We start from the raw sequence: 24,519 nt of genomic DNA on the forward strand, positions 1-24,519 counted from the left end.
GCTGTCTCTTCTCAGCTTTTCCAGGATGAGTGGGAAGGTTAGGAAACTCTCTGGAGATCATTCTGCACACTCTGGAGCTTTTACTTTTGCTGGTCTTTATTAAAGAACATTGTTTTTGGCATCCAGAAGCAAATGCATGCAGCTTTGTTCCCAAGGACCTCACCTGTGACCTTTCATATCATCACAGGTTAAGGGTCTCAGGGACAACGAAGCACACCCAGAGCTGCTCGCAGTCAGGTGTCCGTCAATTCTACGTAATGGACTGCAGTGACGTGTGCCATCTTTTTGTGGTTAATTCATAAGCATGTCATGTTTACACCACTATTATGCAATTATGTTAGATACATGCCATCTTACATTATGGGGAAAGAAAAAATACTTTAAAATGACAATTGATGCGTCACATGAGACGTTACCATTGTTGGTTACCGATTCCGATGCAGTCCGATCGTCTCGCCCGACAGAACTGGATCAAATCCTGTGAAGAGAGACGGATTTGATTAGGACACGATTCCGCATATAAACATCCGTTATCGGAATGTTACACATCTACATTTTGTTTTCAGGGCCCCGTCTGGCTGCTTTTCCTCCTGATGTAGCCAGCGCCTGCTATTCAGTGCAGGTCTGTGCAGCAAGTCGTTGAAATAAAAACGCCCCCTGCTGGCAGACAGCATTAGTAGACAAGTACGCAAAGAAAAACCCGCAAATTTATCGTACAAGTCAGGCCTTATACGGACGAGTTAAACTCTAGAGCGGTCGTGCATTTCACACACGCAACGAATCTTTGTGCACATATATGTAACATCCACGGACAGCTGTGCCTGCAACCGCAGACACTGTCGTCTTACATTTCCTACAGGCCTTGTGATCTCACAGGATTATGCAATCACTCCCCCATGACAAATATGTTCAGCCTTGAGGGAGTAGCACTGATTTACTCTTAGCCAGACAAAAAGTCACACAAGCCTGACACGGCAGATACCACACAAAGAATCGGGCAGAGTTCAAACAACTCATGCACAGCTGAGAAGCTCCATTTGCATCACACGCATGTTGTGTCCAGATGACTAAGCTGTCACCTGCCAACAATCCAGAGCATGTCCTTAATATACCAAAAACCAGCCTGTGGACAGGTGCACGCATGCAGACAAACATGCGACAGTGAGGTGCTCACAATATAAAGCCTTTTTGCAGTCTGTGTGAGAGTTTACACTGCCTCTCCCCATTTCCTCTTTGTCTCTGTGCTTGGAGATATTTTCCTCTGCCCCAGTTTTATGAGCTTCTCTGCTGCTCTCAAACATCGCATGACAGACAAAGAGCGGAGGATGTGAACCAGAGGCTGGAGGGGAAATGAAGTGAAATATTCGAGGAAAAAAGAAAAAAAAAAAGACCCTATAACAGAATGAACATGAAGGTGGACATAATGAAGGAATATGGCGGGTGGATGTGGTCAGTCAAATCGCTCGATTTGTTAGACGGCCCGCTTGAGTCATTTCGAACTCACCATTTGTTTGCCTGGTGGTCCCTACATGAACACACTCATTCCCTGTGAACACGCATACAACAAGTGCATGTACACAGAACAGGTATAAGCGCACACACTCTTACGATGAGTTATTGATCCATTCTTGCCTCTGAGAGAAAAAAAAAAGCCAATTAATCCAGCGGTAAAGAACAGCGCTTGATAAAACCTATCCTGCCTCATCTTCAGTCTTCCTTTTCCTCTGAGTGCAGTACACAGTGGCGACGGCGAACAGAAAAGCTATTCCCCTCTCGCTACCCCTCCATCTCTCGCTCTGCTCTTTTTTTGTCTCTCCTCTTCCTCTATCCCTCTCTCAGGCGCTGTCCCTGGCTCTGCTCTGTACCCGTTTCCCTCTGCCAAGTCACATCATTAATTCTCCAGGCGATTAGAGTCCGAACAGACTATGAGGCAGGTACACCACAGTAAAAAACAGACGATTGCATTGATTCCATTATCTGGTGCTCTACCAATAACCCCACTTCCCACCACCACCACCACCCAGTAACCACCAACAGCGCTATGACCCCCCACCCCCTCCCCTTCATAAATCTGTGTCACCTACATACAAACATTCACTCTCTCTCACACACACACACACACACACACACACACAGGCAGACACTTATGCAAGCATGCAGTATCTCCAGCTATCGCTCTCTTCTCCTGCTTGAACACCCTCTATCACTCTGTCCCCGCCTCCCCCTGCTTCATCTCAGCCCTACCCCTCATTTTCATCCTTCCCTCCTCATCTCTGCACCCTTGCTTCCTCGCTTTCCAACCCCCCCTTTCATTTTTTCCAGGCCTGACGTCCCGTCTCGCCTGAAAAGGGAAAAAAAAACAACAAAAAAACCAAACAACAACCCCCCTCCCCCCAAAAAACCCCCAACTCTACGTTCACATGATGCAGTGTGTCTCTACGTGGGTGTCTAACTTCGTGTGCGTTTGAACTTGGGCTGCTGTGCTCGGTGCATCTGGAAGAGAGTCAATGTGTTCAGAGGGAGGGGCGTGTGTTTGAGGTGTGTGCGCACTTTTGTCCTCGTGCACGCATGCATCCATGTCAGAGTGTGTGCAGGATAGAGGGGAATGAAGGTGTGGGGGTGGAAGAGGCAGCGTAGGGAGCTCAGACCAAGGCTGTGGATTTTACACAGCGCGAGGATCAAAGCCACAGCAAGCCCAAAGGTGATTAACCTCCCAGCCGCTCTGACCACAACACTGCTGCTTCTCTTCTTCAGTCTTTCATCAACACAACCTGCCTGAACCATCTACGCATCAATTCAGCAGCTTTTATTCCACAACTCCTGAATATATATAATAATTATTATTATTAATTATTAAAAAAAGTGTCAGTAAACTCCTTTGACAGAAGAATCTCCGAAATTAGAAAACGAGTGAGAATTTAAAGTGGCAGACTAATAAAGTAACCAGAAAACAGATGTGTTAACGGGGAAAACAGTCACGGTGTGAAATGTGCTAAAAATTAAAGACAAAAGGAGACTTGAGCCACCCTTTTTGTAAAACAGCAGGTGGCAAACAGCTGAATTTGGAGTCAGAAGATGCTGGGGAGTAGTTTCTTTGTGTGCTCGTAGAAAAGAGCAGCGATCGGCAGAGATTGCTGATATGTGCTCTTCCCCTCCTCTCCCCCCCCTTCCTCGTTTGAGCACTGCAACGCAATGCGGATACTGGGTGTCTGAGCCACTAGCCAGACACACTGGGGGACAGAGCAGGGTGGGGGAAGGGGGTGGGGGTGTGAGGGAGCAGTAGGAAGGAGGCGGAGGCAGTAAGCAAGTTCACATACAGCCTTGTGCTCGAGGACACGCTGATAGGAACGTCTGGGCACACTGTCATTATCTGCCATGACTACAGAGAGCAGCGGGCACAGTTCATTTTGGAGACTTGTGTCAGCCGAATACACACAGCCACAGCTCTGCCATATTCACAAACTGCTCATATACTCAAACTGTTACAATAGGGGACTTAAGGCAAACTTGAATTACATCGTCACTACCAGACCATAAAATGTCCCTGACTCTTAACGAAATATTAAATTTCCACTTTTCCTGCATTTTAGGCTCCTCACATTCCAGCCCAAAGACATCAGGAAATATTCTGCGTTCCTGTGCATGGCGTGCTAACAAAAGCCCAGAAACAAACCCCTATTGATAGTTGGGGCTCTATACCCCGTAGGACTGCACCAAATAAACCAAAGAGCACTGCAGAGCAAGGTGGATATATTGATGTCTGGATTAGGTGGGCCTCGACAGCAAAACCCGATTAGTATTTCAGATGTATTAGATTTAAAGCGGTTTTGTAGCTTTTTTTCCCCCTCCACCCCCTTCCACGTTTCATTATAATTATTGGTGTGAAATTGAATTTGCTGAAGGAGAAATTATTTTAGATCTGATAACGGACGCCATCTGTACAGCATGGAGCATTGGTGCATCTTTTTGTCGTTGACTGAAAAGCCAATAGAAGTTTCGTCCAAAAGACCTTGAAAGAGATATATAACTACAGCCCTGAAAACTCATTACCACTTTAAAAAAGGAAGTCACTTATCCTTATTTTTTGTGCTCTTCTTCATACTTACCACATCAAGAAGCACGATGTGGATGTTTTCAGGTGAAGTCTGGGTGACTCCGCAGGGAAAGCTAGAAGGTTGTACAGTTATCTCCAGGCTTTTTATTATGCGAAACCATACAACCAACTACCTCACACTGCAGAGCACAGGAGCGGGTCAGCACTGGAGTCTTCTTCCACACAGTCTTCTCATCTTTTGCTTCATTTATGATCTCAAAGCCATCAAAGCTTCAAATGTTTTACTGTACAATATTTTTAGTGACTTCTCTATTGCGAGGAATCAAATAAGCTTCTTGAAGTTTCTTTCCCCTCCCAGTCTCATTACAAGATCAAAGTTTAACACCAAAGTGGTTGAATTGAAATAACGCATTCTGCATTTTTGTGGACTTGTCTCCCTCTTGTGGGTAGACGCAGTATGTCGACAACCACCTCCCCCCACCAGAGGTGGAGGCAGACTTTCACCATCTATGAATACAAAGACAAGCACTTAACCTGCAGTTGCTCACTGTAGGCGTCTGCCTGACCTACTTCTGCAAGTGGAGCTGCTAGAATCTTCCACATCCTCAAAGATTCAATTCAGCACTACAGAGCACTATTCCACCATTTCTCAGAGGTTAAAGTCTAATAATCCTGTGCTGCTGTTTTTATTGTTGCTGAAGCCATACTTGTATTCCAGCACTGCAATCAGCTTTGAAGGTTATCACATATGACCTCCAAAGCTGATCGAAGGAACATTTCTTTGTTCACTTCTATGGTGGGATGTCGAGACATAAATCCATAAGCATTCTTAAGCCTTTAGTATATAAATGCACACAATAAGATTGCACCTGCACCCCCCCACCCCACCCCCGAATATATTTAAGCATTTTGCCTGTAAAATTTGCATAGCTGGGGCATCATTTACAAAAGCCCAAAGGGGAAAGTTGGAAAAGCTGAAACGGAAGTTTCCTGCAGAAAATGATGTTATTCAAGCGGTTTTGTTAACTGGGTTAAAAACAGGAAATACAGAGACAGGTTGAGCTCGACTAAAAGGGTATCGACTTGATTGTTAAAAGGAAATTGCCAGCCGTTTCAGTTAAATATAATCTTTTGCCTGGTCCCATAAGAGATTGTCATAGCAGATCACCTGCCTTCATCTCAGCCGCTCTTCACTTTTACTTATGTTAAAGATTGTACTTCAGTTTACTTTAAAAGGCATCTTTCAGAACTGCAGTCAATAAAAGACTGATCTCCATCTGTAGTAATTTATATTTGGCAGCATGGGTGTGTTGTGGGACTTCCTTGCCCTTTCAGTGTGCAAACATGGAAAGCAGGTGACAGGGAAGGCAGCAAGACCCCAGCATAGAACAGGAGGAGGAATCGATGCCTACAGATAAAGTTGGAGACAGAATGGTGAAAAAGAGGAGCTAAAGTGGAGGTGGACTGCAAAGCAACTTGCAGATGTGCAGTCTCAAAACAATAGGGGGGCATCAGTTGAGCCATCAGCTGAAATGGCCTGGCACTGAGATGAGCAGTGATTGCTGCCGAGCCTGAGATAAGGAGCACCCACACACGAAACTCAGTGACGACCGGATGCCACAAATTTGAGGACATTCAGCAACATCAAGCAGCCACGGGCCAAATATTGACTGGAGACGTTAAGTGGGTGGGTCCTGAGTTGAATAGCAGTATCCTTTGCAATAGATACCAATGAGAGCAGTCACCTCAATTGGTGGCAAGGACATCAGGGATTTACGCAGGCCACTGGAGCAAATTCCTTCCTGCATGGAAGCCCATTTAGTAACTGCCCTAAGCCAACACTGGAGTTGATTCCTGCACGTCTCAATTTGCACAGAGAAGAAAACTGCCTTTGTTAAACTCTACATCCAAGGCTCCCTCCTAAAAAAAAAAAAAAAAAAAAAAAAAAAAAAAAAAGGGACTTTCCCGTAGGTTTCCTTACGTTTTACAATGCTCTAAAAAAAATAAATAAATGCAGCAGCATAGAGCTGTGCAAATAGAATTACGTAGAAATAAAATTCCAGCTGTGTTTTACCTGCATCATTTTAGCTCATTTTTAAAATTGACATTAAACCGTGTTTCTACTAGGAGATTTAAGCCATGTCTTAGATTGCCTTGTCCATCCTTAAATGAATAGGTTGTTTGGGTGCAGGGTTGCATCTAAAGTCTTTTGTAATTTCCTGAAAAAGACATGGCGGTCTTGTTGCCAGGCAGTCAGAAATGTGTTAGTGGGCAGCGTTTTCACCCTTTATTCATTGTTTGCTTGTGTACAACCAAGCACAACATGAGAGCCACGTGAACTCAAGGACAGACTGACTGCAAATGTGCTTCATTATCTTACTCCTCTGAGATCTGGCAATTTGCTCCACTATTGCGTGTGGCCATTTGGAGGAGCCATCGCTTAGATTTAACACAGACTGCTATAGAATCTTCAAATTTACAACATCTTGGTACTTTCCATTAAGAAACAAAAATCCCACTTGTCGCCAGCCTGTGAATTACTGCAATCATTTCTCATCCCTTTAAAGCAATCAGACTAAACTCTTTATGCACATCCCTGCTCTCTATTGTTATCACATAAAGATAAATTATTCTCTGAAAAGTTTCTAAAAAGGCAAAACTGACCTTGCGGCGGTGAATTATTGTCAAGTGTTACCTAACAGAATTGCAGCAGTAGTGAACACATCACTGGCCTTAGGTCTTTATACTAACAAGGGCAAACCGAAACACAAATGTGAAGCACCCTGTGGAGTTGAGCAATGCTGCAGAGAGGCTTGTAATGCTGAAAGATGACTGTTGAGAACAGAGGACAATGCCTCCCAAGAGCAATAGAGGGGGCAAATTTGAGTGCATACATGAATGGAAGAATGAGAGACTGAGTCTGTAAATACATATAAAAGCCGCATTTGATGTACATTCTGTCCAGTTGCCGTTTGCTGGTTTACGCATGAATTTCTTCCTCATCTGAATCTCAGGAAGGTGTCAGACACCTCTGTACACTGTAAGACACTGTAAGAGGATATGCCGATTTATGCTATTTAATAGGGCATTATTCAGTGTAATGCAGAAATTGGTGCATTGTAGAGGAGTTTTCAGTGTAGCAAACAGGATCTAATGGGTGAATAATTGGATGACAATTTGGAGTAACAGCACTATCCAGTCAATCTGCCTCATTATACTCCATAAATAATGGGGCGCACCCACACATTCGACATCTAGCTGAGGTGATCTCCTGCAAAAGCAGCAAATTGGCTGTTGTTAGCAGTCAATGGCTGTGTTTTGACACTGCTCCTGTGTGCCTCAAGGACTCATTGATTACTTGATAGCTGCTGCACAGCTGAGTTGCTAGGCCTTCCATTCAGCTTGGCCACTGCACAAAAAACAAACAAACAAAAAAAACATTGAATGCACAAGTCTTAGTCTCTCACAGAGCTGGATGCAAACACATAAGTGGAAATCACAGATTCCTTAAAGGGTAACTCACTGCTGCCTGCCACAACCATTAAGGGTGTATTAGTATACATTGCCCAGCACAGGTCTATTAGGATGATACATGGCTGTGAAGGGCCCTATTCAATTACATTAGCAGGACTAAAAGTAGTTTGTAAACTGTCTTATGACTGTACTAAAGATTCAAAAAGACTTAAAAGAAAAACGAGCCTGTGTTCAGGAAACTTCAAACTTCAGAGAGACTTGTTTTGGGCCAGCTTCCAAATATAAACTCATTCACCTCACCCCTCTGCCCTGCCCTCTGCCATACTGAAAGGCCCCCACGCTGCCCATCCTTCATTTTCTTCCTTTGGCCATCCTCCCACCTCTAAGTGCCTCTTATTTGTCCCTCATCACTGAACATTTCACAGAACAAACTCTTTACAACTTTTTTCCAGACAATCTCTGTTCATAACAACTCCACCGCCCCCCCTTCTCTCTCCGCCCTCCATCCCCTTGATTCCTCTCCTCCCCTTTTTAAACCTCTCACCTCATTCGCAGTCGGATCACGCATGCATGCGGCATGGTTGTGCCAATGCCAGCTCTTTGCCAATCTGCTTGGGTGTGTTTGTGTGCCAGTGAGATTCTGGTGGGAAGCCCCTGCACTGGAGGCCAGGGGTGGCTTATAAGCCGGAACCCCAGCTGGTGTTGGGTTAGGTGAAGCTTTGCGAGAACAGTCGCCCCTTTGGGAGCGCGAGAGAAAGTGAAATTATATTGAGCAGAAGTATAAAGTTAGATGTAAGTTGCCACAAAAAGGTCATCAAATTGAAGAAAATGCACCAAAGAGCCCAGCTGTTATAACAAAGATATCTGTGCAGAGAGCATTAATTAAAATCTGTCATTAATGAAGCTAATCAGTTACTCTGGATTGGTATTGCGCCAATTTAAAAGAAAAACAAAACAATAAAAAACAACAACAAAAAAACACATGAGATTCGCATCCAAGCTTTCAATACAACAATGTAGCCCCAAAACAGTACTAAACAATTTCTCAAATTTAAAGATTTGTTTATGTGACACTGTACCTGAAAAGGCTATAAATGCTGCAATATTCTTGTACATATTCAAAAAATATTGTTGGTTAAGGGATGAGACAAATCTAAAAAGCTCACATGGTGTTAAATGCATGCACAGGATCATGTAAGTCAGTCAAGACTAAAATGCCCTACAAAAAGCTGTTGAATTTTCCACAATGACCAAATCCAGAGTGCAGTCCACTGCATTGGGTTTGAGCGTCTGGTTTTTTTTTTTTTTTTTTTGCTTCTCTAGCATTTGCTGCCAAGTTGGTCGTTTTCTCCTTTTTTTGCTGCTAGGAGTAACAAACTCCCTGAACCCAGTTCCTTGGATGGTTTAAGTTGTTTGCTTTAAGGCAGCCAACCTCCACTCTTCAAAATAAAGCAAATCTTAGCTTGCAATCTGAAGGTGTTACTTTAATGTTTCTACACCTGCTAAAGTAACCTGAGATTAGTACTATGAGTAGTTTTATACAAGTACAAATGTCCAGTAGGATTTAAAAAAAAAAAATTATATATATATATATAACAAAACTGAGCAATAGAGAAATAGACGCGTTATCCAGTCAACTAAAAATCAAGCCCACCACTTTTCATACAAATGATCAAAACATTTACACTGCCTTCGAAGACAGAACAAAGACTTCAGGTGGCTCTCAGCCACTCCTTGGCTTTGAGAAGTGATGCACAGAGTACGGCACCACCCAAACAATGTAGGGGCAGAGTCTAGCGAAATCTGCCCAGTGACAGCAAATAAACTGGCAAGTGCTAGCTCAACAGGAATGCAGGCCTCAGACGGTGGTTCTCAACTTCAAGGTGAGGGAGCAATGCCGGCCTATTTGATTTTTTGATTTTTCTTTTTAAACAAAAAACCCCAAAACAAAACAAAACAAATGCACGTCATCAGAGCAAAAAACAAACAAACAAAACAAAACAAAACAAAAAAAAAAAATCCCAAAAATGTTTGTTAGAAATCTCAGAGGAATTAAACTATACAAATCCATGTTATTCTCTAATCCACATTTTAATAAGATCTCTGGAATGGGTGTGTATTTAAAAAATAAATAAATAAAAATGAAAATGACATGCATCTGTGCAGCCCTCCTTAAAAATCAGATTGGACTGTGTGTGAAGAGGACTGACCCCAAATCCCCGCTGATGCTGAAGCACCCCTTCAGTAGGAATACAGCTGGCTGAAGCACCAGATTTAGTATCTGCGAGTCACAAACCATAAATTATTAGCTCCCAAGATAAAATGAGACTCTGTAGTACAATTTCTCCAACCCCACTGCCACCACCACCCCTCGCTCTCATCGTACCTTATTTACAAAGGCAGAAAATGTAACCATGGGAACACACTACCAGGCAACCTCAGTGGCTTGGCATGATGCCCAATGGTTGCTAGGGCACTGTTGTCAATGGCTATTGGGTTGTGTGGGCCAGTGTGTGAGTAGGAGAGATTGAACACTCTCACACAAATACACAAGTTTGTAGATTACACACAATATCTAGGCATTAAATAAATGTAGACCAACATGGTAGTGTTCCAGTTCCATAATGGGGGCTTTTATATGCATCCAGTGTGTAATTATTTTAAATAATATGGGCCATTTAAATTTTTTTTTATTTATTTTTTTATTAATGGTTTGACTGTGGCTGACAAATGATGCAAGGCCGCTTTTGTTGGCTAACAGACAAAAGGAAAGATTAAGCCTGCAGGCAGTTACATGAGGCCCCGTATTCGATTATGTTGAGTAACATATGCAGCAATGATCCATGCGTTTCAGTCTTCTTCCAAAAGGTCCTAATGTGTTAATAGTGTTTTTAATGACGGAAATTCAAATTTGGGATCATTTTCATCAAAAGTCAGGCTAAAAGGCATTTAGCCATCATTACCCCTGATCTATTGCGCCATTTACCTTTGAGTCACACCTCTGAATATCAATAAGGAAAGACATTGAAGTATTTAACGTCACAACCAGGAACTACATGGAGCTTTATTTTTCCATGGCGCTACATGGAGCTGCTGGATGGTTGACCTAGGCATTCCTGAAAACTGCAGAGCGTTGTGTAGATTATTAGCATACGGCAGGATAGAATAGGGAGAATCAGTAAACAAATTTAAACATCCAGTTTGGGTATGTAAATAAACAGTGATGTTTAAAGCAGAAGTCATTCTGGACTCATCCCAAAGTATTTGTTCATGACCAAGTAAACCATAATGGCCCTGCCTTTGGTAGCACAAAAATGTATAGCAATTTATGCATTTATGACACAGGAAGCCTCAAACACTGTGTTGCAGAGTATGAAACGGATGAAGTGGAAGATAATGGTGAGAACGAACACTGTGCCATCAACAAAGCATGAATGAGAGGGTGGTACAAAAATTCATGTACAGCGGAGACAGTTGAAGACAATGGCAATGAATAATACATTAATAACGCTGGAAAATAGAATCCAACGTCATAAATTAAACAGCATTCACCCAAACAAATGCAATAATTATGACAGTGCAATACAATGAAAGAGACAAATGCATGGCTTTTTTGTTGGTGTGCACCAAGATTCCCACATGTGGATGTATATATGGGCCTGTGTGTTCCTGTCTGTATGCACTTAAGGCTTAAGCAGAGTACTGCCTGTGGTGCATCTTATCTAATATAACTGAGTGCAGACACAGCCTCCCCTCCCCTTGCTTCTCACTCCCCTCCTCTGGCCCTTTGAACTCAAGCCGCTGCTGGAGATGCAGTCTGACTGAGCACAGCATGTCCTGAAAGGAGGTCAGAGGGCATGACAAACAGTCTGGTGTCATGGCAACTTGATGCCGCCAACCAAAAATTTGGTGTGGCTGGTTGGTCTGCAGAAACAGTTCACCTATCAGTGGACAAACTCTCGGCACCTGGTTATTTTTATTTTTTTAAAAAACAACTCATTAAGAAATCAGTTAGGAACATGCCAAAACATGCCAATGGCACCATTCCTTTATGATTGACAAGGACAGTGTAGTTATGTTAATCCTGCCTGATGTAAACACAAGAACCACTTCAATTGTATGTATCACAATCCAAGCTTCTTTAGGGAAGCCTTTCTGAAACTGGAAATGGCTTGTATTCATTCCAGGTTTTTACAAAGAATTAAGTTTTAAGCAGAAACCAATAACCACCCAAAGATTGCACAAGAGATGGACTAGCGCCTTGTTGGTTTTGGTCTTTCCACAGTAAGGGTTGGGGTTATGCTTGAACTAGTTTGTTTGCTCTTGATTTGCAGAGTAGTTTGAGGACACATCATACAACGAGTGAAAAGCTGTCCGTCAACACGGAGAGGGAGTGGTACAATATTGTTCAAACATGAGAATAAGGGCATACAATCTCAAATATCTAGCAAAGACATTGTTTGCAAGAGAAGCGGCAGAAACAGTATATTACAAACCAATGCTCAAATACAGCAAGTGTTAATGTTAAAATTTTAGTTATGCAAATTCCTTTCTACTGCTGATACTGGAAAAGGTAGGCTGAGATTTTTGGAAGTGTTTGATCATCAATTCCTTAATCCCATTGTGTGCTTTAGCTCCTTTTCCCCCAACAGATGATAGGCCATTATTACATTTCAGTATTTGCTATGAAACCATTTTGGGAAAGCCCATCAGCATGCAGCTCTAACCTTGACTGACTTAATTGTAGAATTTTACTCTGAACTCACTGAATAGTTTTCAAGAAATATGCAATTACTGCCACAAATGTCACCTTGGCTCATTAACCTCGCTACACAATTACCACCAAAATGAATGCCTCTCATTTGTTGTTCTAATGATTCTGAGCGTAATTCAGCAAACCTGAGAAATGAACTGCAGCTGTAATTGTGTCGCCTGCCACCAGCAGCCCTAGACTCACTATGTTTTCATCTTACTCTGAAAGTGTTGGATCAATATAGAATCCAGGTTCCTTTGTAAGCCATTAGCTTGCCTGATGCTTGAGCTGAGACCTCTCCAAACCATCGTGTTCTCAGCCTAAAAGCTCTCATATCAGGAGAGTGTGATTGCAGGTGTGTGCACAACCTTTGAAGCAGTTTATGTCTTATAGGTTTGCAAATAGTCGTGTTTATCCTTTTGTTCTTTGCATCTGCATCCGAGAGGTTTGCGCACGTGTATGCGCACAAGCGTGTGCTGCGTCTGTAAGCTTCTGCGTGCACGGTATGTCCTTGTGTTTGCTCAATGCGGCAGAGGGTGGAGTGGCAGATCAATAGGAAACAAATGAAGATCAATATTAAGCCAGGGAGTGAAGGAGAGATTGAAAGCAAGTGAGTGGGGTGATGCGCCACAGCAGAGGAGGGGGGAGGATGTGTGATGGTGGGTTGAAGGGTGATGTGTTACCAGCAGCACAGCTACTAACTGTCCACTTGGGAAAGACCACTCATTTCTACAGCCTTCTACAACCCTCAACGCTTTTACGTCACCAATTGTTAAGCAAGGTAGAAGGAAAATTAGAAAAAATATACAGCATTTCTGCATCAGTGGTGATTTCAAGCAGAAAGTGAAATTTAAAAAGGGATTCTCTTTGTTGTAATTTTTTTTTTTTTTTAAAGGAAAGCCCTGTCAAGGTTACAAAACCCTTGACACACCACAATCTCCAAATGTACATACATCTCTCTATATATGAAAAGATACAGATGGATATACATCCATCTGTCTCTCTCCCTCTCTGCAGCAGTAGTAAGTAGGACTATGATTTCTGCTTTACTTATATTTTATGCAACAGTTTTCCCCGTGTTAGTTTCTTTTTGGCAAGATCCGATTTGTTGATAACCAGGGCGAGAAGGTCATGGCTGCAAATAAACAAGGCTGAACCCTCCAGCTGAAGCTGAAATGAACTTTGACTTTTTCCCCCTCACTTAAATTCTGTGTCTAAATAATGAATTTGTCTCACCAGGCGCAATAAGAAATCTCGATAAAGGAAGGATTTAATTCTGACCTTTCAACTTAAACTCCCAGCTGGAGCTTGACATTTGCTCAGCGACATCAGCAAGGACCCAACATGTTCAGATTGGAAAAGAGCTAAACTTCTGCCCAATTTCTCATTTTAGTATGAAGAATCCTAAAACTTTTCTTGGTGTCAATTCCTACTCTGATCAGTAGTTTTTACCCAAAATTATTAGAAAATGGCAAATTAAATCAGAGTGGCAATTTTCCAAGAATAATTCTGTAAACAGTAAGTCCAAGATATCATTTCAGCTTTGAATGTAAAGCTTTAGCTTGCATCACTTAAATACTTAATATGGACAGATGCTCCTAATCTAATGTGTTCATTCTCAAGGACAGGGTACTCTTAAGTTGTATACTGGCCAACTTCATTTGTCTAGACAATGGAGAAAGCAACCAGATTTAATTAATTAGAATTTCAAGGTCTTTCTAGGCCATTGTGTGTGCAAATACCTTCTGGCATTTAAACCAGTAATGTATTTACTTGCGACACGTACTGCATCATCAGTGATTTTAACCTGTGCTGAAAACATGTTTGACATCCTCTCACTTTGAAGTATCACCTTGAAACCGCAAACAGGATTGCTCCGTTTTGTGCATCAGCTCATCTCTTGGCTGTGAGATCAAAACATCAAGAACCATTTGGGATTCGGAGCTCAATGTGACTTTCAAGTGATAGTGGCGAAAAAACAAACACATGGGTGCTGAGTGCCTGCGAATGAGCACTCTGCACTTTCAGCTCAAGGTTCCTCGGCTCTAGAGATGGATTTCAATGATAAATGCATCAATTAGCTTTGAGTGTAGTATTTATGATGCCTCAGAGACGATACTGTATGCTGTATAGATATTGTTTAATCATACAGCTACCTATAGCAATGCCTTTTACGAAATTCACTGTTTGCCTTTGTAAGGCAAGCCTGATGGACAATAGTGAGCGCCAGCATTAACATTACATATTTGGCATTACATATTTCATTTAGGAAAGCCCAGATACCCTTTGACTGCCACTGGCTTATTAGCAAATTGAGTAATAAATAACTTTCATTGAAATGGGGCAAACCAAGTTAAAAATCATGTATTTGTTGGATCATCTGGCAGCCAGATTGATATAATTATTACTATTGACTTCAATAATGACAGTACTGTTGTGTTTTGATGTGTATTTTTGTCAAATTAACCTGTGCTGAGGACAGAATTTGGTGAAACTAAACCTAAACATCTGGCTGCAGAATATAAAGTGTGATTTTTGGTGATAATTAATTTTTGCAAAGCTTGACATGAACACATTTTACACAACTGAGTAAAATCGTTGCGATGGGCTATTAAGTACCCAGGTCAAGTTGACCGTCCAGCTGCCGGACTGTTTGATGCAGGGTGCAAGCAAGCCCCCTGTGTTGTTTGCTTAAATGAGGAAAAGTGGTTGTTTTATCTGTTCCAATCTACTAGAAACAAAAAACAACACAAAAAGTATGTGCAATCTAGATCATCGTAATCTCTAAATTTCTTCTACACTTCTGGAAGCAGAGAGCAGCAAACCTTAATTTCTAGCAGTGACACCTGCAGCATACAAGGAAGTATAAAGAAGGGCACAGCTTTCATTCTACTGCATTTAGGCCTTTGTTACCATTTTCAGAGGTTTAATACACAAATTATAGATTTGCTATATTCTTATACATTAATGTAGGTGTGTAAATAAAACTGCTTCTTGTGGCTCATAAATATAAGGAGGAGACAGGAAAGTAATGTACTGACCCAGTAGAAGAGGGAGGTTAGTCATGTTAAATAATGGTGTGTAGGTGTGACTGTAATGACACCAAATTCTCTCTCCTACATTTGCATCAGTGCAAATTTTTTTGCATCATTCAGGTTGTAGATCAAACATCTTATTGTCTCTCGGTGCATCTGAGCTACAGAAATGTTTCTACTGCCTCACATGAATCATCACAAATTGCATATTTCGTAGTGCTCAATGGACCCAGTGGAGCACAGGAGGGAGTCAATCTATCAGACTTGCATGGGAAATAATGTCTGAGGCAGCCAGCTCAGCAGTCCCTCAGCTACATCACTGTCGCTCATTTATCCCCTTGTTGAACTCGCACTAGCATTTTCACCTTTAGCAATTTCACACCGTGAGGGGAGCTGACAGACAGTGACCATGGATATAAACAAGATAAAGTGAGACACAAAAAAAAAAAAAAAAAAAAAAAAAAGGGTGAGACATTACAATTATATTTGAATTGATTTGCTTTTTTATTGCTTTACTTTTAGACCTTAAAAGTGATGATATATGCTACAAAAGTCCCACAGACAGGAATTAAAATTTTAAACTTAATGTTGTAGTTATGTAGTATGCACCATAACCATTACACCAGACCCCTCTGTTGATTGAGGTTTTACCCAATGATAAGCCCTTTTATCAGAAGAAATTTTCCAATTCTCCCAATTTTTTCCCCTTCTAAAACAAAGAAACACCACACAGTGCATGAAGGGGATGATAGCAACCTCTAATATTTTTACCCTGTGAGCTCTAAGTGAAACATCTGTGAATGTAAAGTGTAATGGTGTCTTCACTGTTCTTAGAATTGTCATATTTAAAAAAGTGGCGAATCCTCAGAGACCAAATGTTTGACCTTTTCCCATCAGACTACTTAACCATTATACATTTGTTGTTCAGCTCATTTTCTTTTACATCCAGAGACTCGTCTGTAATAAACACATGTGACAGAGTGAATCCAGCAAAGAGAGGTTGACAGTGAAACCCGAGGCTGTGATGTAGTACATCAACTCAAGCCAGACAGTCTGCTGAAGAACGAAAGAAAGAAAGCAAAAAAAAAGCAGCATGGCGAGCCAGACTTCACCACGTCTCTCAGCTTTTCTCTGTCCTCTTTAATCCGACACCCCCCACCCAACCCGTCTGTCTCCCTGTCTCTCCGTCCCCCTGAGGTGTGTTCTGTTTGTTCCCTCGCTGCCTCTCTCCGTGTCCCTTTCTCTAATGTGCTTTGGCGTGCGTTACCCACGGGTGCTTGCACGCTGCTGCAGCAATCCTAAAGCCGGGTCAGGGGGGCAGCTAAAGCGGCGCATTGCTGTCTGTGACATCAGTCACTGCTATTACTCACGTCTCACCTCTCCTCACTGTCTGAAACCACCAAAGCTTTAGTCCAAAGAGTGCACACAAACAGATTTACACCTATGCTGTCAGATTAGTAAATACAATTTTACTGTGCGTCACACAATCTGGTGTCAAATTCCAACATGCTGGATTTATTTAATTTAGTACAGTGGTTTTAATGCAGGCTCCTGAAATGAAAGTGCAAAAATTAACATGCAAATAAAGTTACTAAAATAAGGATTTATTTTTTTGCAGCTATTTTCTTATTTCACAAACTGGTTTACTTCCCATTCTATCTATAAGTGGTTGAAATACTAAAATGGAACATTGTTAAAGCCCAAGATGCTTGAAATTGCTTATATATTGTATTTGTTGTATTCAAGTCATACAAATCAAAATAGGAGAAAACTAAATGTCTAAACTAAAATGAACTGCAGATATTTTTAGTGACCCACCAACATATTGACTGGCACAAAATGGATGCTAAACACAGACAGCAAATCTTGTTTGCCAAATATTGAAACACTTTGACAAGGAGCTAAAAAGTTATACATTAATGAGAATTTCTTTGTGCAATAAATGAAATTCTTGTATTGACTGCCAACTATTTTAGGCAGATATCCTTATTTTACTTTAAAAATGATCAATTACTGATCAGTCATTATCAACTATGAGCTGTTGCTAACAGTTTATATAGGGAAACTATTTTCCTATCAAATCAAAAACCTGCTTAAAAAAAAAACAACAACAACAAAAAAAAAACCAACATCAATTCTTTCTCAAATTTAAATCACCCCCAACCTCATTATCATTCCTAGTCTAGAAAATCTCCAGATGTGCCTTGCACTCTGCATGATGTCTAAAAACTGCACGTCTGAAGTGCGTGCTTCCATCCAGCCAGCGTGTGAGGATCAGACTGTCAAATCACCACATCTGCCATCAGTGGGAACACTTCAGTACCCGGGGGTTTGTCTGTCACCCCTGCTGTTAGCCAATGAAGAGGTGAGCCTGCAAACTCCTTCACTCAGGAATACTGATAGCGGGTATGAAAGCCCTGAGCCTGTGTGTAAGAACACCATATAAATCATACATGACCAGCACCAGGCACCACATGCATGTTACTGCACTGCATTAATAAGCAAGCCAGTTGAGCCTGTGCTTCTTTGCTTCATATGCCCTGTTGAAAGCACCTGCAGCACTGAACTCAATGTGCCACAGGAAAGAAAAAAAACAAGAAAGAAAGGACAAAGTGAGAAAAACAAAAGGAGGGCGAGTGGTTTGAGAATGGATAAACCAGACAGTGACAGAATAATGACGGCTGGAGTGTAAATACCTACAGGCATGAATAACTGAAGAAATACGAGCACGAGTGCATGGGGACAAATAAAAGGCAGAACAAAGAGCGAGAAAATCAGTAGGCAAAGTAGGACAACAAAATAGATGGTGTGACTGAAAGACAAGCAGACAGATTAACTAAAAGACAGCAGAGAGAGTAAGAAGGTAGAACAAAAGATGAAAGGATGAAATGAATGGAAAGAGAAGGCCAGACTTGGAAGAGACAAAGAGGGGAGGGAGAGTTAGCAGTGCGCATGCTAAAATAGGTGGCAGACTCTTGCCAGTGCAGTGACCTAGTCTCGAAGGACTGAGGAATTCTCAGCGCTGACCCGGACACATTCCTCCAGGCCTCAGACGTTAACCCATGTCACACCTCCACACTGTACGGACTGTAAAGGGGAATCAGAGCACCACTGAATCTACACATCCTACAGAAAGCACGCAGTTCATAAAGCAGCGTTAACATTTGTCATTTTGAGAGCGTGTTATTTACAACGCACCGTGGAAGCAGAGTGCTACAAATCTGAGCAAACACCTTCCACGAGAATTTTAATATCAGGTAAAGTGCACAGCAGCGATACCAGCTCTGAATCAACAGCCTGTGCTGCCTGCAGAGGACTGTGCGCATGTGTGTGCACACCGAGGGCCCTGCAAAAACATTGTGAAAATATCAGGGCAAGAAGGGCTCTATTGTGTCACAGAGGCAGAATGTAACTCTTATCCTCGTGCTGGTCTGGGGGCATGGGGTGACATCAGCACAAAGACACAAATGTAATGTGAGGCATCTCCAAAGCTAGCTTCAAGGCTAGACCACAGGCCTGTCTTTATACCCATGCTCTCTCACTTTTCAACAGCATCTGATATTCAGGACATGACCAACTGATGACCCTTCCACTTGTTGCTTACTAAGATCAAGCCCAGCTGACAAGAGTTGCACTAAACTGGTTTAAAAAAAAAAAAAGAAAAAGAAAAAGAAAGAAAGAAAGAAAAAAAAAAAAAAGATGTGCAGTTAAAGACTGCATATTTGCCGCTTTCACGCAGGCCCATGGTTAGCAGATATCTGTGTCACAACAGCATGACTCAGGGAAGAGTAATTCAATTATTGTGATGGTGCATCGGCTTTTCGATCGGACCACAGACTAAAATGGCTGACCAAGTGTTCCTGACTACTGAGTGCCATTAAGCAAAACTCTGATCAGTAAAGCACAAACTACAGAATTTTTTGCTTCTTTCATCTCCCTTTATAGCAGGAAATTTCCTTACCTTTTAAAATCCCGTCCTGATGATCTGGCTGTTTCAGGTTCAGTCTGAAAGAGACAAATCAGAGTAAATCGCTTGAAACAACTTTCAATCAGTATGTAGTGAAATTTGGAAAATGTGAGTGAATAAAAAGATTGTGGGTTATTCACCTTTAAAGCTAATCTGAATCTACAGCTTAGAATTTCACACCATTTTATTATAGGTTATTTATTATAAGAGCTTAAATATCAAAGTAAAATTACCCCCCCAACTGTGCCGCTATTTCAAGGTCTTTAGTCCTCTGCTACAGAGCACACTTTGTCTCTTGCAGAGATTTCATTGTATAGTTTACATTTCACACTAAGCCTGATTCTTTTGCACTAGCACTACAGTTTCCAGGTTAAAAGGAAAACCGTCAGCACCAAAATTCAAACCTGCTACAACGGCAGCTTGCATGGGAATTCCTGAGGTCTGTTCTGATCCAGTAATGTATGCTGCGGTTGAATGCCATCAATTATGAATGAGAAACACATGAGATTCACGGAGAGCTGGTACAGGATCGTGGGGAAAGCAGAGGGACCGCAATAATCTGGATATTTTCAATATTACAAACGAAGGTCTGATAGTAGATTATTTAAAGTTAAATTCAGAGATTAGTGAATAATTTAACATTAACTGGCTTCTATATTATAAATTTTCAGATTAAAAGAGAAGCACAAAGACAACCTGCTACAAATTGGGTCATCGTCCTCAGTTTGATGCACTATGTATGGTTGCTGTAGCATCCTTTGTGCAGCTGGGGTTACTTCTCCTTTAAGTCCCAGGTAGTCAGGAGTGTGTTGACCCTGCCAGCGAGTTCATACCATAAGCAGACCCATATAGCTTCTCCTCCAGAGCCCCTGATCACGAGCCTGCTGAGCTGCCGCCTCAGTTACATAAGATTACATAACACCAGGTCTGTCTGAGTAATATTTCATAACCTGGGGGTCCCACTACACAGGGCAATAGACACCAAATCCGCTCAGAAGTGGAATCAAAACATGCTTGGCAGATTTTAGCCAAAGTTGAAGGGAAAAAAATGAATTTAAAATAAATAAGAGCAGGTTGAGGGCTCTGGGCAGCTTTAGCCAGCCTATCCTGTTCTGTGTTTTTGCTAACCAGAGCAGATATGCGGTTCCAGCAAAATTCTGACATCAAAGGCTTTTCCCTTTCATTTTCTTAAGAGCTACAGTACAGTGGAGGTCATGGAAAGGTTGACCCTGGGATGATGCTAAACAAAAAGCACCCTCCCTATTTGGCTGATCACAGGAGGCAGTGATGCTGTCATCTCATTGCACACAAATTGAGCACACATTTAGTCACAGACTATTATTACCAAACTAGGATAGAGAGTGTTATCCAACGCTCTTGGCTACACAATTAAACCAGTCTACAAGATGACAGCTTTGAATTAACTTTACAAAACTACGCAGTCTTAATGCGCAAAAAGGTGATTAGGATTTTAAACTTAAGGGGGGAGAAAAAAGAAAAGGCATAAACTTGCACGATCAAGCATTTCTGGGATTATCGTTTGCACATTCACATCTATAAAGAACGACGACGCAGGAACACACATATACGCACCCCTTGGAGCAATACCTTGGATTAAGATAGCAACTGTGGTACAGAATGTGACATAACAGAAGGATATGTAAATAAAAGAAAAAACAGCAGACACATGTATAACTAAGGAAAAGAAAGGAGATGCCAGAAGATATCCAAGGCTGATACCGCAGGCAAAAAAAGTAGTCAGGGCTGGATGGACTGCAAATGGACGATAGGGGACTTCTTATATATCCTGAGTCTCTCAATTGTCTGACTGTACTTACCTCACTGCTCTTACATAAAGTTAAGCACTTCAAAAGTCATGGTTCAGATACAAAAGTTTAAAAACCTGTTTGCCATTTAACTGACATCTTTATACTAAAAATTACATCTTGGACTGGGTTTTGTCTTTACAAGCAGACCAGAGAGATTGGGGATACCCGGATGAAGGAGGGGGGGAAAGAAAAAAAAAAAAAGAAGAAGAAGAAGAAGAAGAAGAAGAAAAAAAGGGAGCCGTATGGGAGGAGAGAAACATCTAATGAAAAACAAAACAGCAATACTTTAATTCTCCTCATTTCTCATCCAACTACCTCTGCTTTCATTTCTATACATTTTTATAACTAGCAGCATGGCACAATCCCTGAATACGAAACGTGATCATCGAGCAACTCCACGCATGCGTAAGCGCTGCCGGCTCCCTTAACTCTAAATCACACTCCAACATATTACAACACACATGAACAGAGTCTCACACATGCCTCCTTTCGAGTGCTGGCCTCCCATTCAGGGGCCCCCCTAAAACTGGATGCACTCAGTGATCCCTTTCCAAAGCCCTCATCTAAATGTGAGCAGAGGTAATCCTTGAAGGAGAGGCAAGGAGAACAGCGATAACCCACGATAAGGGGCAGAAGGGGGGGGGGGGGGAAGAAAGACGGCGAAAGAAGGTGAGAGGTGGAGCGAGAGATGGGATAGAGGAGCAGGATTTTTTTTTTTTGGGGGGGGGGGGGGGATTAGCAACCTAGGGAACACATTTTTCAAAAGAAAAAGGAAAAGAGTTGGGAAAAAATGAAGTGAGGTGAGGGGGAAGAGGAAGAAAGGAAAGACAGAATATGAGAAAAAGGACATGTACACAGTATACTCACAGATGAATGATCAGAACTGATGAAAAATCATGTCTGAAAACAAAATCAAAGGCGGCCACATAGTGCGAGTCTGAGTTTGGAGAGAAGTCCAGTTTCTTCTCGTTCTGGAGTTTTTTTCCCCCCTTTTTCCCGCGATTTTTGTCAATTCCTATGCAGCTGTCCCTCCTTCCCAAGTCTATCCCCTTACTGGTCCTCTCTTCCCCCTCCCGTTTTTCTTGCCAGTACCGGTACTCTCCTACGTCTCTTTTGCTCTCTTTCTTGCCTTCTCTCTCTCTAAGGCCATGCTCTCCATTTTCCCCTCATTCTTTTGCCTCAGTCTCCTTCATGTGTCCATTCAGACATAATCTTCAACCCCTCAGCTTCAACTTCAAAATGCAGATAAGATTTTCTACAGAGAACGCAACTATGGAGTTGAAAGGAGAAAAAAAATATACTGCAGAAGGGAAGAAGAAAAAAAAACTGTTTACAGGAAAGGACATGGCATGCAGTCTAATGCAGGGACAATCCACGGCCTGCGTTTTTCAGGGCTGCCACGCATAGTGAGGCGGTGGCGCCGCTGCTGTATATGAGGGTATAAAAAGCAGAATGGCGAGCAAAAGAAAAAGAAGGCAAAAACTGAGCTTACTGCGGTCGGTCTCCAGTGAAAGTGAACAGCATGAGGGAAATGAGTGGGAAGGAGTCCGGGGCGTGTGCATGTGTGTGTGAAGAGGTGGGAGGGGAGAAAAAGCCAACCAGAGAGAGGAGAGAAAGCGAGAGACTGGAGGTTAATGGAGGGAGGGATAGGAGGAGGAGTGTGGCGGTGGGGAAAGAGGAGGGGGCAAGAATTGGAATACATTTTTGTCTTATGCTTGCTATATTCAAATTTTGTGGTTCTCATTTTTTCATGGGGCTAATACCTTCTCTTTTCTCTGAAGAGAAAAGGAAGAAAGAAAGCTACTGTGTCTTTTGTCTCCAGCTCCTGCCGTTCCCTTTCCTGGTTTCCTTTCTGCTTCGACTCTCCTCTATTCAGCCCATTTTCTGCACGTGCACTTGAACTCCAAATCCTGTCTGCCTTCCCCTCCCCTCGCTCTCTAACTGCGCATCTGTGCGCGTCTGCCTCTCTCCCTCCCTCTGTCCTCAGCACAGGCTTGAAATAGTGCTCGCAGGCAGGAGAGCAGTGAGGGGAGGGAAAAGGAGAGGGGGACAAAAAGGGGAGAGAGATGTTGAGAGGGGGGGAGGGGAAGGCGCTTAGACAGGCTGACACAGAGAGCAGAGCTGCTGTGTATGTGTGTATGAACATGTCTGCACATTTGTAAACACATTTAGCTAGCTTTGATTTAGATACAGTGCTTCCACACGCTGGTGCAAGATGTTAGCTCAAATGCCACATAAGATGCGACTTTACGGACAAGGAAAGCCACAACGTTCTGCATTTTCAGCACTTTGCCACATAAAACTTAAACGAGCATCGTCCAAATATGCATTGGTTCTGAACAGCTGAAAGAGGATTCAATACGTGTTGGTTTTCCGCAGTATTGATACACCGATACCAGCTGTGCTTCCTCACTCTCCTCTTCGACAGTTCACACATACACTGCAGTGGCCGCTTAGCCCCGCCTCCTCTCTCTAAAAGTATACAAATTCTTATAGTTTGGTTACCCAACTTTGATCCCTTTCAATGTCAGGCTAGTTATTTAATTTGTCTCAGTGGAGAGTAATGCAGAAAGAAGTGGACCTTAAAATAAACTGTTACAGAGCCGTTTTTTGTAAAGCCTGTAAAAACTGCACGTAGCCTGCAATAGATCATCCAGCCACCCGCTTCCACTTGCATAGCCATAGAGGTGGTTAGCGTCTTTCCCTGCTGTCCTAAAGTGACAGTGGGCTAGTTTCAGTCATTGTGCAAGTGTACTGTTTATAAGGTTGGGGGAAAGATGATGAGCGACGAAATGTTTCTTCCTCACTGAAAACACTACGTCCAGAAGAACACAAACAACCTTTTGGTGTCATAAAGTGAGTGACAACCTGAAAAGGACAGAGTACACTGTATCACTGGGTTCGTTTATTTGAGACATTGTACTATTAATTAATTATTCTGAATTCATTTTTAATGCATCGTAGTTTCATGTATTTTAGGTAGTGAATTTGCAAGTGTTTAGTTTGTTAAGCCTTTCTCTACAATATGAATGTATGTCAGGGACAAGATTTAGGTTTAGAAACTGTACAACAAGAACCTAAAACTTCAGTTGCACCAAACCTTTAAGAACCCTGTTAGGTTACAAAACCTAAAAATGAGGACATTTACATTGTTATTGTATTTTAGTTTAGATCCTGTCATATAGTTCGTCTTAATTGAAATACATATAAAATCAATTTACCTGTGATCTATGGTAGGCTAACACATTGCACAGTAACAGAAACCCAGCCACATCCAAGTGAGAGCTGCATGTCAGCCTGGGGAGTACGAAGATACTTTGATATCCACAACGGCACAGTACTGTGCAAAAATACGCAAGGAAATTGTTCCAGCTACAGGTGAAAAAACCACTTGAGGCAAATATCAT

At 42.0% G+C, this 24,519-nt stretch overlaps 1 long non-coding RNA gene across 1 annotated transcript; it reads right to left on the reverse strand.

The window, feature by feature from the left end:
- Positions 1–219: 219 nt before the first annotated feature.
- On the reverse strand, positions 220–23,130 carry LOC146363014 (uncharacterized). Its single transcript, XR_014799239.1, has 3 exons — positions 21,980–23,130; positions 19,278–19,321; positions 220–478 (listed from the first exon to the last, which is right to left on the reverse strand). It is a non-coding gene; the product is annotated as an uncharacterized LOC146363014 (long non-coding RNA).
- Positions 23,131–24,519: the final 1,389 nt, after the last annotated feature.

This window comes from Perissodus microlepis, chromosome 22, assembly GCF_051167445.1.
Source record: "Perissodus microlepis isolate ML-2025 ecotype Zambia chromosome 22, ASM5116744v1, whole genome shotgun sequence".
NCBI lineage: Eukaryota > Metazoa > Chordata > Actinopteri > Cichliformes > Cichlidae > Perissodus > Perissodus microlepis.